This window comes from Canis lupus, chromosome 2 (genome assembly GCF_003254725.2).
Source record: "Canis lupus dingo isolate Sandy chromosome 2, ASM325472v2, whole genome shotgun sequence".
In the NCBI taxonomy this organism is placed as follows: domain Eukaryota; kingdom Metazoa; phylum Chordata; class Mammalia; order Carnivora; family Canidae; genus Canis; species Canis lupus.
Window position 1 is genome coordinate 30871666 of NC_064244.1, and position 6478 is coordinate 30878143.

The 6478-nt window shown below is 58.3% G+C and overlaps 1 long non-coding RNA gene across 1 annotated transcript; it reads left to right on the forward strand.

Annotated features, from left to right (window-relative positions):
- Positions 1-4175: 4175 nt before the first annotated feature.
- On the forward strand, positions 4176-6201 carry LOC112659036 (uncharacterized). Its single transcript, XR_003136128.3, has 2 exons — positions 4176-4300; positions 5859-6201. It is a non-coding gene; the product is annotated as an uncharacterized LOC112659036 (long non-coding RNA).
- Positions 6202-6478: the final 277 nt, after the last annotated feature.

Genomic DNA, 6478 nt, shown 5'->3' on the forward strand with positions numbered 1-6478 from the left:
GGACAGTTCTCAGGACGGGGAGAGAGGGCAGTGTCCAGGAGAGCTGGGCCCACCTGGGGAGAGATGCTGCGGGGACCATGCAGACCCCTGAAGCACTGGTGACCGCCCCGGCCTGTCCATATCCGCGATTAACCCGGTGTTCGATGCCGTTGAGCGCTTTGTCGGGTGGTGGCGGGCGCCTTTACCCATCTCTAGTTTGTGTCTCCACCGTCTCTGCTTTGGGCCAACAACCCAATTTAAAGGCAGCTGGCAGGTGTTTCCGGCTCATGAGCGGCGTTAAGTTCTGTGCCTCCAAGGGGTGGGAACCCCGGCCCGGTTTGGCCGCGGGGCTGAGCTGTCAGTGGGTGCTCCTCCTACCTCTGCCTCCCCCGCCCCTCCCACCGCTGCCGTCGCTGTGCCAGCCCCACGGGGAGGGCAATCTTGAGGTCACGTGTGCTCCCCCGTCCCCCGCCCCAGCCCAGCTTGGAGGGCTGCGTGCTGTGCCACTGGCCCCTGGTACGTGCTCACCTGCGTCCGCTGTCACACCTCCAGGCGGGGCTTCGGGCGTCGCAGGAACAATGGCAATCCTGCAAAACCATTTCTCTTTGACGGGAAGCTCAGCATGAATGCAGGTGTGCCGAACACGACTGATTGAGCATCACTTCTTTCTGAAAAAATGAATTAAAGAGGTGCCCAGACCTCACTGCTAGTGGGTCCTCTAGCTGGACTTGTGGAATCATGGGATGCAGAAGAAACCTTCCCTTCCTCCTGCCCCCTCCTTCTCTCTCTCTCTTCTTCTTTATCTTCCTGAACCAAATACCGATTGCACACGAGGTGCCCACATAGTTGCCGAGAAAGCGGCTTTCGCGGAGCTGGGAGCTAGGTAGTTTCCCAGGACACCCTTCTCGACCCGCGAGCGTCTGGCAAGCGTCTGAGGGAGGACCTTGTTCTCAGCCGCCCTATTAGCAGACATCCGAGGCCCAGCAGATGGGGAATTCCAGACGGCCCGGAGAGGAAACGTCTTCCCTTGACCCGACGTCTCCAAGTGTGACTTGTAGGGTGGCTGACTCCGACCTAAGGCGGCAGCCCCACTGGCGACGGTAACATGGGCCTGTTCCGCTCCCGGGGGAGCTGTGCACGTCAGCCCGAGGGCTCACAGACGTGCTGGCTTCTGAGCAGACGAGCACTCGACGGCCTGGCAGCTCAGGCTCCGTGTGCCCCTTGGACCTGCTGACCCCTGCTGCCCGCCGCCCTGCCACTGTGTCCCCGCCCCCGGCGTGCACCTGTGTCCCTCCCTGCTGGCCGCACGGGCCCGATGCTGCCCTCTTCAAGCCACCGCCTCTGTCCGTCTAGTTCCCAGAGCCTGGGCGCGTTCCTCCGAGGACTTTATTAGTGACTCCAACGTGCAGATGCGGAGCTGGGCGGCCGCGCCGGTCGCGGGTTCCAGGGCATCGCACTCTCCCACCTGACGCCGGGCTCCAGACTTTAGTCTTACAGGTGTGTCCGTGATGAGTAGTGGCTCCCGGCAGGACGCATCCACAGGCCGGGGGCACAGGTGCAGGATGGCGTGGGGTCCTTTCCGGGCAGGGCCGGGGGCCTGGCGAGCCCTGAGGTGTCCCAGTCGGTGGGGGGCTCTTTTCATTCACTGTCCACTGACCAGCGGTCTACGGATCTGCAGCAATAGAAGTTGACGCAGGACGGTAATGCGCGTGGTGTCTGTCTGTAGCAACGCGTGAGGATTTCCTCCGGTGCAGAGACACGCGACTCCCTTCCCGGGAAAGCACAGGCGTCATATTTATTTGCCTCTAGGACATTTAGCCATTCCGTACCCAGTGGTGAGTTCATTCAGCCTTCTGATTGCACATCTCCGCTCGTCCCCGTTTCTGCTCAACATGTCTTAATATCTTATTGTTTCCTCATTTATTAGTGAGTTAGATGTATTCTTGGGCATGTGTTTATTTTATTTTTGCACGGGGGTCACACTTCTAGTCTTGGAAATGGGATCTTATCGCTCTCCACGCTCAAGGCACCTGCACGGCCGTACATTCTTGGTTTGTCTATTAATCTCTTGAATTCCCGTATGCCTTCACGGCAAGAAGCACGATCTGCCTCCAGAAGCTTCCTCTCCCCCAGCGTTCGGGGGACATCTCTCATGACCTAGGGGCTCTGCATGCACACGTGTGGGCGCACGCCCTAGCAGGTAGGATTCTCCGACTCAGCAGCTGCTTATGGTGCACGCGGGTGCCGTAGCCGTGTTCGTCCGGCCACTTTTGTTCCTTGCACCTGTTCAATTAGAAACACCTTTAAACACAGGCTGGGGAAATTACTGCAGGAGCAGAATCACCCGGGGGGAGAATTAAAGACCTTCCTCCGACAAGCCTACTTCTAATCAGGGCTGGAAGCCAGGAGAGAAAAGTGGGGCAGGACTCTGGGTGACGGATGCTCCGGGATTCGACCTCGCTTCCCTGCAGAACCGTGTGTGTGACCAGCCACGTAGCACATGTCTGTGCGGCTTCATGAACAACTGAGAAAATCGGATGCGCCCAACTGACCTCCCGGCTCCGCACAGTCTGGCTCCACGGCTCTGACGTGGAGTGGGCACGCGTTTATGCAGGTTGTGGCTTCACCAGCACTCCCGGGCTGTGCTTTCCCACCACCCGTCTGCAGGGCCCCGGGCGGGTACAGGACCCCCAGGTACGAGGCAGGTGTGCCAGTCGCCTCTCGGGCACACAAATCCAGGTTCAAGATGTTGGTTCTCTTGTTTGCTGGTGCTGAGACTCTGAAAACACCTGAAGGGACAGACTGGAAATGCCCACGGCCTTGGGGTGTGAGTAAGACAGACGGCGCCCCTCTGCGCCTCTCAGCAGCCGGGGAGATGCTTCCTCAGCCTTCTCACCTCTGTGTCATCCCTGCAGCAGCCAGAAGGCAGCACATGGCTTCTTCCAGGCGAATGTGAGCTACATGCTCCGAGCACCCACGGAGGCCCTAAGCACGCAGCGACTGTTTTACGTGATACCTGAGGCTTTGGTCTGGTGTCTCCCCCACGGGGCCTGGGGATCCTCTGCGGGGGTGGGGGTTCTTTAAACTGGGTGTTTGGGCTGCAGATGCTGTGGTTTTGACCCGCGCTGGTGTCTTCACTGCTGTCTGTCCAACAGACAAACCAGCAGGGTCCCGAAAAGGACTTGTTCGTGCTCCCCTTCCTGTTCCTCGTCAAAGGAGAGCAATTTGATGGAGGAGGATGTGAAGACAGAATTCAGTTATTTGTGGTGGTTGCGGTGTCACATTGATAATTTGCTCAATCTTCTTGCAAAGTTGCCTAATTGAGAAGAACTCAGCAGATGCTTCTTTGTCGTGCAGCATTCAGCTGCTTGTCTGTGAGCCCGCCGGAGGCCTCCGGCTTATAGGTCCCCCTCCCACCCTGTGTGCCCCTCCGAGGAGGAGGAGGAGGGGGAAAGGGGAAGAGGAGGAGGGGAAGGAGGAGGAACAGGAGGATGAGGATGAGGCAGAGGAGGAGGATTAGGAGGAGGAGGATGATGAGGAGGAGGAGGCGGAGAAGGAGGAGAAGGAGGCAGCGGAGGAGGAGGATTAGGAGGAGGAGGAGGAGAAAGAGTCTGTGGAGGAGGAGGAGGATGAGGAGCAGGAGGATGAGGAGGATGAGGAGGATGAGGATGAGGAAGGTGAGGAGGATGAGGAGGATGATGATGAGGCGGAGGATGAGGAGGCGGAGGAGGTGGCGGATGCGGAGGAGGAGGATGAGGAGGAGGCGGAGGAATAGGATTAGGAGGAGGAGGCGGAGGAGAAGGATGAAGATGAGAGGATGATGATGAGGCGGAGGAAGGTGAGGAGGATGAGGAGGAGGCGGAGGAGGAGGATTAGGAGGAGGAGGAGGAGGAGAAAGAGTCTGTGGAGGAGGAGGAGGATGAGGAGCAGGAGGATGAGGAGGATGAGGAGGATGAGGATGAGGAGGAGGAGGAAGGTGAGGAGGATGAGGAGGATGATGATGAGGCGGAGGAAGGTGAGGAGGATGAGGAGGAGGAGGCGGAGGAGGATGAGGAGGAGGATGATGATGAGGAGGAGGAGGAGGAGGCTGCGGAGGCTGCGGAGGCGTCGGGGAGGAGCGGAGCCCCCAGGCGGGCTCGGTCCCCGGGCAGTGCCCGCCGCGCCCACGGGGGGGCGCTCGGCACACGCGCAGCAGGGTCGGCGGCCGCGGTGGGCAGGGCTCCCAGGGCTCGGCTCGGGCTTCCTTTGCGGACCGTTTCCTGGCGGCTCCGGCGATGCGCCTTCCTGCCGACCCTCTGCCCCGCGGCTCCCGTGTCCTTTCGTAAGAAAACCGGCCCTTCTGGAGCGGCCGCGGGCCTCGGGCGGGACGGGCCGCAGCACGCAGGGCTCCAGGGTGACCCGGGCTGCCCGCGCTCGGGGTTCGGGGCCGGGGGTGGGGGGAGGGGCGGGGGCGGGGACGGGGGCGGGGCCGCCCGGCGGGGACCCCAGCAAGCCCCCTACCCCCCCCCCCCCCCCCCCGCCTCCCCTGCGGGCCCAGGCTTCGCGTGGACTTCCAGTCCCTTCTGTGCTGTGCTGCCGCCCGCTGCGACCCCCGCCCCGCACGCCCCGCCAGGGCCTCGGCCCGGAGCCCGCCTCCCACCAGCGCGGTCTGCGGAGCCTCCAGGTGCAGGTGGGGGGTGGGCCGCTGTGAGGTCTGGGCGCACGCACACGCACGCACACACACATTCACACGCGCGCAGGCATGCACACACGCAGTCACACGCCTGCAGACACACACTCGCACACACATGCACAGACACACGCACACACGTACACACAGAGACATGAACACACACATAAGCACAGAGACATGCACACACGCACACACATGCACAGACACGTACACACAGACACACAGACACATGAACACACATAAACACACAGACACATGCACACATGCACACACATGCACACAGACACATGCATACATGCATGCACACGCACACACACGCACAGACACATGCACACACGTACACACAGAGACATGAACACACACGTAAGCACAGACACATGCACACACGCACACACATGCACAGACACGCACACACAGACACACAGACACATGCACACACATAAACACACAGACACATGCACACACATGCACACTGACACATGCATACATGCTTGCACATGCACAGACACATGTGCACACATACACACAGACAGCACACGCACATACACAGACACCACACACATGCACAGACACATGGACACATAGACACATGCACACGCACATACACACAGACACATGCACACACATGCACACACATATTACACACAGACACATGCACATATACACACATACACAGATACATGCACACACGTACACACATACACACACAGATGCACAGACACACAAACACATGCACACATGCACATACACATGCACACACACAGACACATGCATGCACACACTCACATGCACACACATATGCACAGACACATGTGCACACATACACACAGACAGCATACGCACATACACAGACACATGCACACACACGTGCACAGACATGGACACACAGACACATGCACATAGACACATGCACACGCACATACACATAGACACATGCACACACACATGCACAGACACATGCACACACATATTATACACAGACACATGCACATATACACAGACATGCACACACATACACACAGATACATGCACACACGTACACACATGCACACACAGATGCACATACACCTGCACACACACGCACACACACGTGTGCACACACACATTTGGGCTTCCTAGGCAATCGGGATGCACAGCTAGTCTTGAGAACCACTATTCCACGTGCACCCTGACCATCACGCCTACCGCTGACTGCCTTGTTTTATAGGTGTCCTCGTGGTGGTTGCACAGAAACTGCGGAAGTGTTCTGGGTGGTCCCATGCACCCCCCACCCCCGCCTCTGTGTTTGATGTGGGACCCGCTGCTGCAGAGCCAGGGATGCGCTCCTGCTTGTACCCTGTGGGCCGCACTCTTGCCTCTGTTCTTTGCCATGGACCCCTCTCTTCCTGGGGGCGTTCGAGTTCTCAGATTCCTTGGAGAGGCGCATCCGTGTGTCATTTGTCTTTGGAAGACATTCACTGTGATGAATCTGTGGCTTTATTCCAGATGCAGTCCCATCGTTCTACTGGATGATTTTGTTGTCAAACAAGATAAAATCTCCCCTAAAAACATGCTCTTTCTCCTTCTTCAACTCGACTGGGACACTGTTGGTTGGGTTATTTTCTTCCCACAGCACGCAGTAATGTTCTGGATACTGACAGCCCAGGTAAAGCTGGTAAGAATGTCCCACGTGCTTGTCAAAGAATGCCTCGTCGAGTTCCTTCTGGGAAAGAGGCTTTCTATCCAGAATAGAATAAGGGCTAAAATATAATGGGGAAAAAAACAGGTTGTGGAAACACTGGCTATGTGTCTGTGATGGTGCTGGCACAGTGGGGTCACCGCCAGGCT